We start from the raw sequence: 12,805 nt of genomic DNA on the forward strand, positions 1-12,805 counted from the left end.
TCAGACAAGATATGAATGTTTTTTTGAGCTCAAATGAAAGAGCGGGTCGAAAAATGGCGTGCAGAAGTTTTTAAAGATGACAAATCTCCCTAAAGATGATGTCTGTTTTCAATTGAAAAGCGCGATTGTGACAACATTGTCCAGTGGGGTCTAGGAGTCTCCCCCGGTTCAACACCATCTTTAGAGGTCCTAGCACGCCATTTCTCGACCCGCTCTTTCGTTTGAGCCCAAAAAAACATTCATATCTTGTCTGACATCTTTGCTACAAACTCGGGCCTTCAAGTGAAAACCCGAGTTGAAGACCCGAGTTGTACATAATAATACAACTGCGTGAAACACACAGTAGTATAAAACTTCAACTGCGTGAAACACACAGTAGTATAAAAATACAACCGCGTGAAACACACAGTAGTATAAAAATACAACTGCGTGAAACACACAGTAGTATAAAACTTCAACTGCGTGAAATACACAGCAGTATGAAAATTCGGTTGCGTGAAACACACAAACTTCACGCATGCGTGGAGTGTATGGAGTGTACGGGAGTGATTCACGCAATGGTGCGAATAGTCACGGCCATAATTTTCGCTTTTTAGAAATTCGTTCGTGGAAAAAATTCCCATTTGAATGGTCTTCGACATGATTTCAATGTGACCATTGTCATAGCTGAAGTGGATGCAGTGACGAGTTGGTAATGCGGAGGTTGCGGGTTCGATCCCGAGTGGAAATGTCTCACAATGAAGAGAAAATCTCGTGAAATTGAAAATTTCTACTTGCAACAATGAGCAATCGATCAAGTTCTATGGTGTTATTTACTCGTCTGAAATTTCTTCAATGGATCTCTCATTTTTTTCTCATTCAATAAGAAAAATACTCTTCAGATAAAAAATAAAAATCCACAGCTCGTGAATTCTTCATCCCCCCGCGTGACCGTTTGATGTACAACAAAATACAATATTTTAATAGAATAACAAATTGAAATATCACAATTTTTGCTGCTTAAAAATTCATTCGTGGAAGAAAATATCATTTGAATAGGTTTAGACATCATTTCCATGTGAGCATTGTCATAATTAGACTGGATACAATGACGAGTTGATAATACGGAGATGACAGATTCTATTCCGCGGGGAAATTTCTCACAATAATAAGAAAATCTCGTGAAATCGAAAATTTCAACTTGCAACAATGAGCCATCGATGAAGTTCTATGGTGTTATTTACTCGTCTGAAATTTCTTCAATGGATCTCTCATTTTTTTCTCACTCAATAAGAAAAATACTCTTCAGATAAAAAATAAAAATCCACAGCTCGTGAATTTTTCATCCCCCCGAGTGACCGTTTGATGTACAACAAGCCACATCCCAAGGTTGGTTTTGGCACCCTTTGAGGGCCCCACACACTAAGTTGGACATGGCACTGCCACCTGGCGGACTGCCCAAGGACCTACCGAGAAGTTTCAATCGCCGTAAAAGCAATGGACGGCCTCACTTTCGAGTGGCTCGACCGAGTTAAACTCACAGCAGCGGGACGGGTCGAGCGATGGTCAGCCCGTGAGATATCGCTGAAATGAAGAGGGGAAGAAATGCTGGGTGTGTTCTGTGTTAGCAGTGTGGTGGCTCGCGTGCCCGACTTAAGAGGATTATATTTGATATTTCGATCGGGAAAAGTGGCTTTTTATTGGCCGTCCCGTGGTCTGAAATTATCGTTGGCATTACGGGAATTGTGTCTTATCCACTTCTATTATATTTCAGTTTGAAAATTTATTTTTAACGGCAATTTAAAAAATTGCGTGTTTTATTTGCAGTGGAGTGACAATTACGCGAGTAATTCGGGGACAGATTATTTGGAAAATATCTCGGGAACTGCGAGTTCTAGTGAAAAATGTCAGAAAATATCTTTTGTAGCTCTTGAAATTTTCTAGAAAAAACATTTTTTGACAATTTTTTCTCAAACTCTTCAATTCGGCGATATCTTCAAAGACATTTTGATGCAAAAAAAATTGAACAACAAAACAATATTTTCTTTTCATTTAAAGAATTAATTTTGTTCTTAATATGAGAGAATTAATTAAACAAATTATTCTCCTATCCAAAATGTGTGGAAAAAATCCAAACGAGAATAAAATGCGCTGCTGAACCCTAGCGTATAATAAAACCAATAAGCAAACTCCTTCGAGAGCCGTCAGCGTCATACTTCCGCTTTTAGAACAGTCCCGGCTAATTAGCCCGACCAATTTGTCGACAGACAAATAAACTCTTCTCCCGATTTATATTTGCGTCTCTCCCCCGTTTTTTTTCCGTACCGTAATGCATGTAAAACAGACAAAGACGACAGAGTCATCTATATCTAACCCCTTTCTCGAACTTCAAACGAAATAATTCAGGCATTCTCTGTAGCTACGGACTCGGTTAACGAGCCGCTCTCCCCCCCCCCCCCNTCCACTTGTGGAGCAAACCTTCCCTCAACACACATCCGGGGATTCACTCACAGCGAAAAGTGCGGGGTGACGAGGGGTCGCTTCATTATATCGAGGGGCAGGGGCGGAGGGGTGTTCGACGTCGATCACTCGACAATGGTACTTCGCTAATTTCCAACTGGAATTGCACTCCTCGGCGAAATCATTAATTAAAGCCCTTCCATTGCAAGTTTCCAGGTTTTTTAATCCCCTAAAAAATCGGTTTCGCTCGCTTTATGATTTTCAGGGGTTAATTGAGTCGTCAAAAGTCTTTCAGAATTTTTTTTTGTTGACGGAGGGAGCAATGATTTTAAAGTTGTTTTATTATTTTGAAGTTGATGATTTTAATTAGGGTCGAGTTGAAGATAGTTGGGAAATTGTTTTCTGTTAATTTTCATTATTTTTCAGGATGAAAATTCATTTTTTGCGGCAATTTAAAGAATTGTGTTTTATATGTAGTAGTCATCTGAGGCGGATTATTTGAAAAATATCTTTGGGATGTCCCTAGGAGCTTCTCATCTCCACTTGTGGAGCAAACCTTCCCTCAACACACACCCGGGGATTCACTCACAGCGAAAAGTGCGGGGAGACGAGGTGTCGGTTCATTATATCGTGGGGAAGGGGCGGAGGGGTATTCGACGTCGATCACTCGACAATGGTACTTCGCTAATTTCCAACTGGAATTGCACTCCTCGGCGAAATCATTAATTAAAGCCCTTCCATTGCAAGTTTCCAGGTTTTTTAATCCCCTAAAAAATCGGTTTCGCTCGCTTTATGATTTTCAGGGGTTAATTGAGTCGTCAAAAGTCTTTCAGAATTTTTTTTTGTTGACGGAGGGAGCAATGATTTTGAAGTTGTTTTATTATTTTGAAGTTGATGATTTTAATTAGGGTCGAGTTGAAGACAGTTGGGAAATTGTTTTCTGTTAATTTTCATTATTTTTCAGGATGAAAATTCATTTTTTGCGGCAATTTAAAGAATTGTGTTTTATATGTAGTAGTCATCTGAGGCGGATTATTTGAAAAATATCTTTGGGATGTCCCTAGGAGCTTCTCATCTCCACTTGTGGAGCAAACCTTCCCTCAACACACATCCGGGGATTCACTCACAGCGAAAAGTGCGGGGTGACGAGGGGTCGCTTCATTATATCGAGGGGCAGGGGCGGAGGGGTGTTCAACGTCGATCACTCGACAATGGTACTTCGCTAATTTCCAACTGGAATTGCACTCCTCGGCGAAATCATTAATTAAAGCCCTTCCATTGCAAGTTTCCAGGTTTTTTAATCCCCTAAAAAATCGGTTTCGCTCGCTTTATGATTTTCAGGGGTTAATTGAGTCGTCAAAAGTCTTTCAGAATTTTTTTTTGTTGACGGAGGGAGCAATGATTTTGAAGTTGTTTTATTATTTTGAAGTTGATGATTTTAATTAGGGTCGAGTTGAAGACAGTTGGGAAATTGTTTTCTGTTAATTTTCATTATTTTTCAGGATGAAAATTCATTTTTTGCGGCAATTTAAAGAATTGTGTTTTATATGTAGTAGTCATCTGAGGCGGATTATTTGAAAAATATCTTTGGGATGTCCCTAGGAGCTTCTCATCTCCACTTGTGGAGCAAACCTTCCCTCAACACACACCCGGGGATTCACTCACAGCGAAAAGTGCGGGGAGACGAGGTGTCGGTTCATTATATCGTGGGGCAGGGGCGGAGGGGTATTCGACGTCGATCACTCGACAATGGTACTTCGCTAATTTCCAACTGGAATTGCACTCCTCGGCGAAATCATTAATTAAAGCCCTTCCATTGCAAGTTTCCAGATTTTTTAATCCCCTGAAAAATCGGTTTCGCTCGCTTTATGATTTTTAGGGGTTAATTGAGTCGTCAAAAGTCTTTTAGAAGTTTTTTTTTGTTGACGGAGGGAGGAATAATTTCCAAGTTGAAGTCTTTTTTATTATTTTGAAGTTGTAGTTGATGATCTTAATTAGGGTGGTGTTGAGGAAAGTTGGGAAATTGTTTTCCTTTAACTTTTAGTATTTTCACAGGTAGAAAATTGTTTTAATGATACTTTGAAAAATTAGAGAATTATTCCGGTCATTTGAGGCGGATTATTTGGACAATATCTCGAAAACATGCCTCCAACCTTCTCATTAATTAAAGCCCTTCTATTGCAAGTTTCCGGGTTTTTTCAATCCCCTGAAAAATTGGTTTCGCTCGTTTTATGATTTTCAGGAGTTGGGTCGTCAAAACTTTTTCAGAGTTGATTATATTTCAGTTGAAAATTTATTTTTTGCGACAATTTAAAGAATAGTGTTTCATTTGTAGTAGTCATCTGAGGCGGATTATTTGAAAAATATCTTTGGGATGTTCCTAAGAGCTTTTCATCTCCACTTGTAGAGCAAACCTTCCCTCAACACACATTCGGGGATTCACTCACAGCGAAAATTGCGGGGAGTTGAGGGGTCGGTTCATTACATCGAGGGGCAGAGGAGAGGGGTATTCGACGTCGATCACTCGACAATGGTACTTCGCTAATTTCCAACTGGAATTGCACTCCTCGGCGAAATCATTAATTAAAGCCCTTCTATTGCAAGTTTCCAGGGTTTTTAATCCCCTAAAAAATCGGTTTCGCTCGCTTTATGATTTTCAGGGGTTAATTGAGTCGTAAAACTCTTTCAAAAGTTTTTTTTGTTGATTGAGGGAGGAATATTTTCAGAGTTGAAGATTTTAATTAGGGCGGAGTTGAGGGGAGTTGGGCGAGCTGGGTTAATTTCCATGTTTGCAAGCATTTTACAATAATTTTGTTGCCTGAAGTTTGAATATTTTTTTACTCAGAGAAAAAAAATCTGAAAGTCTACTCTTTTTTAGCAAAAGTGGGAAATAATCGATAAAATGAGATTTTTGAGAATTTGAACACATTTTCAATCTCATATTCCCAGATTTTCAAATAATGACCAGAATTAATGGATGTTTATCAAAATCCAATAAATCCAGAAATATCGCAATTTCACAAGTGACATTATATTTTCTCCCAAAGTTCTACCTACATTCCAAAAAAGCCAATGCATTACACATCAAATAAAAAATCCTGAGCAATTTGCCCAAATTTCTCTCTTTACACGATTGAAAAAAAATCCACCACCCACTGCCCCTCAATCCACCAAAAAACAAGCGCCCCACCTCCCCAAACTTGTAAGTCTACATTTTGGGAAAATTTATGAAATTAAAAAAAATGTCATTTTTGAGAATTTGAACAAAATTTCAATCTCTTACACCCAGATTTTCAAATTACGACAAAATCCACGAATATTTATCAAACCTCCTGTAGAAAATCCAATGAATCCACTAAGAATAGCTATATTTTAATCAAAAATTTCCCAAAAATAATAAAATTCTCAAGAAATATCCCATTTACTTCCAAAGCTCTACTAAAATTCTAAAAAGCCAACGAGCCACACAAAAGCCAGAAATTCATGAGCAATTTCTGCAAATATCTCTCTTTACACGATTGAAAAAAAATCCACCGCCCACTGCAACAGCCCCCCAACCCCCGCAAACTTCCTCGCCTTCTCCAAGAAAACAAACAAACAAAAAAATAAAACAACAAAGAATTAAAACAAAAAAAGCACCATTGAGTGTCACATGGTCGCCGGGTCCCGCGCATCGAGTGACGGTACGTGTCGCGACACCGGATTACTTGGCGCGACTTTCAAGGAATCCGTATCGCTGACATCGAGGGCTCATGCACACAAACACAAAACTCGAGCAAGTATTGGTTAGAAAATAGTGGTAGATTCAAGTGGCAGCCATACAACAGAGTGAGATCGAGTCTTAAATGCCCCCAGACCCGGTAATTCGAGCAACCCCGAGAGAGTCTCCCGAGTTAATACACTCCTCTCCCTTTTAGCGTTTTCTCCCCCCCCCCTCACCTTTTGCCGCTTCTTGACTTCAACGAACCCCTTAATTAAATCCGACGCTGCGAAATCCGATCGAAACTCGAGTCGAGTCCAATCAACGGTTCCTAACGCTAATCAGAGAATTCCGAGGCATTTCAAATTGTTTATTCAATCAACTTCATTATTAATCAGTCGCAAAGGTGACTGAACCAATTACAGGCACTGTAATTTCGATAGTAATTTCTGTGCTCAATCGTCTTCACTGATTATAAATTCTCAGGACCAGAAACAATTAAAATGGCTTATTATTTTGTTTATGCGAATGTGTGGAAGGTTTTACGACGTCTGATGAGTTTGTTTATGAGTTTAGAGTCACGTTTGTTTAATTTACCTGGCAAGTTGGAGCCATGTGCGGACTTCCTGGCGTTGGGAGCAATCTTGAAGATTTCTTTCTCCCCTTCAATGGTTAATTATTATTACTCTCACTGGGATATTATCTCACTGTTTTTTTTAATTGTCATAACACAAAACATAACAAATGAAACAAAACAGAACAGAACAACAGAGTTATTATTTTATTTTTGCTCAACTCGCCACGCGAATTTCATTTATTTATGTTTATGTTTTAATTGTTTTTTTTTTGTTGATTGGGAGTATTAGTTGGTTTCTGTGTTTGTTTATTGCTGTGGTACGTGTAGTTGTCGACGTCAACTGTTGACTGGAGAGTCAACAGTTGTGAGACACGAGAGTAGGAGAGAACCTTGCGCCTCGGCGGCCGGCTGTAAACTGTCGCGTGCGACGTTCCACGGCACGCCACTAACGCCAATGAATCCCCCCCCCTCTCCTTCGCAATGTGGCAGCTCCATCACCCCTATTGCCCACGGCATCCCCACCACCCCCGGGGTATCCCCACCACGGGGGGTGCATCCCCACCAGGATGCTGGGGCTCTCCGCGGGACGATTTCATCCCTCCGTTCGGGGTTTATGTGCGTGTACGCGTGGTTCTATCTGCCTGGATGAATGTCAATTTTTATGGGGGTTTTATTATTTCGGAGAGTGGAATTGGATTTTAATGGAATTCAACGGTGAATTATTACGAGGTTTCACGCGGTTATTGCATTTAAGATTTTCAAAGTTATAGGAACATTGATTATTTTGTCTGTTTAACATAAAAATTGATGAATTGAGGCAGTGAATAATGATTTTGCTTGAACGTTTTATTATTCAAGTGAATTCATTTTTAAGCGCAGGGGCATGCGAATGTAAAGAATTTAATGAGAATTATTTTTGTAATTTTCGAATATTTTTTAACAAAAAATAAATTTATCAGAAGTTGAGTTATTCAATGCAATTTTTTAAAAATTATTTTGGATTGAATAAATAGGTTGCGATATAATAATGATACAATTGCATTTCACAATGAATATTCATTCTAATTTTCAGTTATATTCATTAAATGAATGAACATAAATTTTTATGAAGGTTTTAATATTGCGGAAAGTGAAATTGGATTTTAATGGAATTCAAGAATGAACTATGACAAAGTTCCACACGGTTTTATTCTATTGAAGATTTTAAAATTCATCGGAACACGGAATTATTTTTTGTATTAACCAAAAAAAAATGATAAAATGAGGATGTGAATGTTAATTTAGTTCTCAAGTTATTTTTCAAGCGAATTAATTTTCAATAGTAATGGAATCTAATGAGAATTAATTTCTTAATTTGTGAACAATTCTTTAAAAAAAAATGAATTTATGAAAAATTGTGTTCTTTAATTCTATTTATTTTTTGATGATTTTAGATTGAAATTAATTGATATCTTGGGATGCATTTAGTTAAGGGGTTTAAATACTTTATAATCATAACAATTATAAATTTGTAATTTAAATCTCATATTTCTTCTAATTTTTCGTGATATTCATAGAATGAATAAATTACATTACAGAATGGATTCAGTTGCGCGCTTTAGATATTTCATGACAATAATAATTATAAATTTGCATTGCGCAATGAATATCCGAAGAAATTTTATGCAAGAATATCGATGTTAGAGCGATGAATCGAATTCCAGAATAATCTGAATTCATCTCGCCCCCTATTTCGCCCCTCCGCTGTTGAATCCCGATGCTGGCTCCCCTCCACCACCCCCACCTTGGAGATGTCCTCCCCACTATTACCGGATTCTCCCCACCATTGATCCCCTATCATCCCCCTCTAGCCACACCTCCCATTACAAAAATTACACCGGCCGTTGATTTAGTGTTGCGCAGCAGTTCTACTCACTGCTGGGGGGGAATGACGGGATGAAGTGGAGAAGGGGCGGGTGGGGGGGGGGATATTGAGGATCACGAGGGGAATGGGAAACTAAGTAATGAAAGGGTTGCCGGTACGAGAGAATCACGGAATCATTCGCCAGATTAAATTAGAAAAGCTACGAGTTTTTTTTATTCACCTGGGAGGCGACTTGATGCATTCAATTTTCTTTCAATTAGAATTTAAAGACGATTATTCGTGCAGTGATGATTTAATGATTTATACCGTTACAAAAATTTTTCGGGTAATTAATTAACTAATTAATTACATAAATTTATAATTTTTTTGGCGATTAATTTTTTATTGATTAGAAATTAAATTCATCGATTTCACTTTCATCTTTGAAAGTGTATAAATTAATGAATTGTTGTTTATTTCGTCAATGAAATACTAAAATATAAATGAAATAGAAAAATGATGACATTAATCAAATAATTAATTTAATTAATTGAAGAAATTCATAAAAATTTGTTGTAAAAATTGGTTAAAAATTCTACTAATTCTAATATTGGAATAAATTTTACTCCACCACTTTAACTAATTACTTTAATTAAGTACACGAACTTATGATTTTTTCTTCAACCATTAATTTTCTATCGATTGAAAATTGAATTAATACAACAGTCAATTGTTAGCGATTTAACAATTCAATTGTTTATTGCTATTTTCATCTTTTGATCTCCATAAATTATTGAATAGTTGTTTATTGTATTAAATAAATATTAAAATCCAACTGAAATAGAAAAATTATGATATTAATCAATTAATTAATCAAATTAATTGAAGGAATCCGGCAAAATTAGTTGTAAAAATTGATTAAAAATTCAATTTTACTATAGTAAATTTCGCTCCACCACTTTACCTAATTAACATCCTCCAGAAAATCACAAAAAGATAAAACCCCCATAAATTCGTGTTAACAATAAGAATCACGAAATCATTAGCGAGATTAAACAGCACAGATTACGACCTCGCTTTCCCCCCAACTCCATTGAAACAAGCCATACCCATCTCCACCCATTCGACACACATTTTATTTCCCCCGCGAAACACCCAGAAACATCACCGGAACATCGCAAAATGGATTAGACTCCATCGATGGCCCTTTTTAATTACCTCAGAGTGGTTCTGATTAATTGAAAGAGAGAAACCGACGAAAAAAAAACGTAGAAACGAACGAAGAATAATGGGAGAAACGCACCCCGTTGAAGGCGCGCCAAATCTCGATAATTTGTTAGTCGAATTAATTGGAGAAGTGGAGTGATATGAGAAAATATCGAATGGAATATAATAAAGTTGGAATGAGTTGCAGTGAATTGAGTGCTCGGGATTATATACGATAAATTCGGCGGACTCTCGGGGTTGTGGGGGAGGTGAGGGGCTGGGGAGAGGAGAGGAGGGGAAGTGAGGGGGGATTGAGAAAGGACAGGAGGTGGGGTGAAAGTACTAATCACTTCTTGGGACTTTAATGGAGGTTTTCTGTACGCCGTCTACTTTGTCCTCGACTTATACTACTCCGGGGTGACTCCACTCACTCTTGGATTCAACGAAGATGCGGAAGAGGAAGAGAAAGGACATTCTGAGTGCTTTTGAGAAAAGACGTCTCAACGGTCGTCATTTTTATTTTTTCTGTAAGATTAGTTTATCGAGGATACGCTGTTGAAAAATTTTGGCTGAAATTTTGAGGTACACTTTAAGGAACTTTTATCCCGTTTTAGTTCAGACGTCGGCATAATCAGGAATTTTAAAGAATTGATTGGTTGATATTACTCCATAAACTTCGAATTATTGATTTAAGCGTCAATTGAATATTCAGTTTTTCGATTATTTTGTCAATGAATTGTCGAGTTTGGATGAATGACGATTATTTGGTTCATCGAAAATTGCTTTCGGGAATTTAGAATTATTTACTGAATGGTCGATTGACAATTCTATATTGTGAATTATTTAATTCGTTGACTGAAAATTTAGATTATCAATTATTTTATTATTTTTCAAAATTCAATGAAGATAAGGAAACTGCAGTCATTTTAAGGTACAACTTCTCTTTATATTAATCATCCAATGATTGATGCCAATCCCTGTTTTAGTTCTACTGAAAATTCAAGGAATTTTGTTATTGAAAATGCAGGATTTCCCGAAAACATCGGTGAGAATAGTAAATTTCAGGTCAATTATTCTCTGAAAATTACTTGATATCTTGGAAATTTCGTTAAATATATTTTTAAATTTTAGATCAATTGGAAATTCACACAGGTTGAGTAATTCTCATTTCAAATGCTGTTCAGAAATTTGGAACTTGATTAAATTTTCAGTGAAATATGAACTTTCATTATTTTTTTCCCTAAATAGAATTCAATGAATTATTCCCATGTCAATTGTCCATGAAATATCAATTTATTATTACAATACAACAATAATTTGATATCAAAACGAAAACTTCATTTCAAATTATCTTGACAAATCTAGTAAAGAAAAAGTCAATTATGGCAATAAAAATGATCAATTATATGGATTATTTATTTTTTAATTTTGTATGGATGTAGGGGATGCGATGCACGCTTCATTATTGATTTTTTTTCACTGGATTACAAAGCAATAATTGTAATTGGGGGATGAAAATAATGGCAACGAATTTTTTATCAGCGCAAAGCCCTCGATTACACGTAATAACGAGAGAGAAAACCCGAGAGAGAAAAAATAATATCAGTGGTGTGGAGGGGGTGCGGATCGAGCGACCCAACAGGTTGTCGATTCCCTCGTCTTTTCGAGACAGCTGAGTCCCAGGGTCAATGAGAGAATAGACCCTACCGAAATTCATCCCCTCGGTGGTAAAAAAAAACGACGAGAGAAAGATAGAAATTCGATTCTATTGGTAAATCTTGGATTTGATTTCTGACATTTTCACAAAATGTAAATAAATTTACTATTGAAAAATATCAAATACACCCCTCTCCCTACTTTAAAAAAACCTTTTAATTCATCACAATAAAACAAAAATCGACGAAAAAAAATTTTTTAAAATTTCTAATTCAATGACATTAAGAGAAATTTATGTTGAATTCAAAAACAAATTCATAAAAACATTTGCGAAACCGATGAAACAATGACAATCAACAATAAATTCTCCCGGAGCCAATCAATTCCCCACAACAAAACGAAAAAAAAGTAACAATAATTCCCAGTTGAATTCCGTAAAGAAAAATTCACATCGAATGAAAAAAAAATTGATGAAAATGTCTATAAAACCTCGGAAACGACCAGAGAGAGCAATTAATTCCCCCAAATACAATGAATCCCTCAACAAAACAAAAATCCCCAGAAAAATGACCCAAAAATATAAAAAAATGAATAAAAACATTTTTACAACCCCTGAAGCCATCCGGAACAGCAATAAATTCTCCCGGAGCCGATGAATTCCCCACGAAAAAACGGATTTATAAAAATCATTCGACGGGAGTCACAACAAACTTACTGATATTGTGAATTTTATTACAAATCGATTTCATGCCTAAAAAAATAAGGTTTCCAAAAGTTTAACCAATTTCAATTATTTATTCAAACACAGTAAATAATCAATAACAATTCAGTGCATCAATGTAACCGAGTAATCAATAATTATTCCAATTATTAATTCCTAATGTTCCTTCGAAAATGAAAGAACGAACGTTCTTTACGAAAAAAAGTCGATTCTGATTTTTCCCATTTTTCCTACTCAAATTATTCTAAAGAATTCCTCCTCCCGCCCGATTACCTTTCACCCAGCAAAACGTGCCCCCATTTCCTCCACAATGTTCAGCCCTGCTCTCCGTGAATTACCGAAAGAAAATTCTCCACAGAAAAAAAATCACCAAAAAACTTTAGAAAAACCTTTGAAACTCCCAGAGCGCGCAATAACGAAGGAACATGCGTCTCGTATTTGTGATATTCGAGTCTCAACTCGGACAATCCCGGATATTGATATCCTGGGAGGTTCTCCATCACCGGCCAGGGGAGAGAGACACTAAATCCCTGAAAGAGGACGAGAAGAGTACGTGGACCTTCGTTTCGGTAGTCTCCCGACATCTCCAGGGGTGGGGGAGGATTGAAGTCGAAGTCAGAGTGCTGGTGATGTCTCTTTTCCACTCGAGGGGCGGCGGGGGGG

The 12,805-nt window shown here is 37.0% G+C and overlaps 1 protein-coding gene across 2 annotated transcripts in view; it reads right to left on the bottom strand.

Annotated features, from left to right (window-relative positions):
* Positions 1-12,805, bottom strand: part of LOC107047213 (LIM domain only protein 3) — an 89,909-nt gene that overhangs the window by 30,159 nt on the left and 46,945 nt on the right. Inside the window, exon 1 of one of the 2 annotated variants that reach the window (XM_015269968.1) lies at positions 6,737-7,113. The exons of the other annotated variant lie outside the window; for it this stretch is intronic. The gene's annotated coding sequence lies outside the window, so the exon portion shown is untranslated. Of the gene's footprint in view, positions 1-6,736; positions 7,114-12,805 lie in introns of those variants that run through there. 2 annotated transcript variants of the gene reach the window in all.

The sequence above is a fragment of the Diachasma alloeum genome, unplaced genomic scaffold, assembly GCF_001412515.2.
Source record: "Diachasma alloeum isolate Michigan unplaced genomic scaffold, Dall2.0 Dall_scaffold_00183, whole genome shotgun sequence".
NCBI classification, from domain to species: domain Eukaryota; kingdom Metazoa; phylum Arthropoda; class Insecta; order Hymenoptera; family Braconidae; genus Diachasma; species Diachasma alloeum.